The sequence below is a fragment of the Olea europaea genome, chromosome 12 (assembly GCF_002742605.1).
Source record: "Olea europaea var. sylvestris chromosome 12, O_europaea_v1, whole genome shotgun sequence".
NCBI classification, from domain to species: domain Eukaryota; kingdom Viridiplantae; phylum Streptophyta; class Magnoliopsida; order Lamiales; family Oleaceae; genus Olea; species Olea europaea.
Window position 1 is genome coordinate 8,743,725 of NC_036248.1, and position 753 is coordinate 8,744,477.

A 753-nucleotide genomic window follows, 5' to 3' on the forward strand; every position below is an offset into this window, starting at 1 on the left:
GTATTGACATAGAACGAATTTGTGAGAAGTGCATAACTTGTAAACATGCTAAATCAAAATTTTTACCCCATGGCTTGTATACACCTTTACCTGTACCTAGTGAACCTTGAGTAGATATTTCTATGGATTTCATGTTGGGTTTAACTAGGACAAAGAAAGTTTGGGATTCTACCTTTGAAATGGTTGATAGATTTAGTAAAATGGCTCATTTCATACCATGTCACAAAATTGATGATGCCACTAACATTGCTGATTTATTCTTTAGGGAGATAGTACATTTGCATGGAGTCCCTAAGAGTATTGTGTCAGACCGAGATGTTAATTTTTTTAATCATTTCTAGCGTGTTTTGTGGAATAAGTTGGAACTAAATTGTTAATTTCTACAACTTGTCACCCACAAACAGATAGTCAAACTGAAGTAGTAAATAGGACCATGACTCAATTGCTTCGAACAATGATTAATAAGATCTTAAGAAATTGGGAAGATTGCTTGCCATTTATTGAGTTTGCTTATAATCGTGTTGTGCATTCGACTACTTATTCACTGTTTGAAATTTTGTATGGATTTAATCTTCCAATTCCATTGGATTTACTTCCTTTGCCTGTAAATGAACGAGGTAGCATGGATGTTAAGAGGGAAGCTGAGATGGTGAAGGCACTTCCAACACCTTTGGAAAGGACAATTAGAGATGAGTCAGCTCGAATGCAAGAAAACCCAATAGTGAGAAGAAAGGTGCTAAAACGATGAAACTA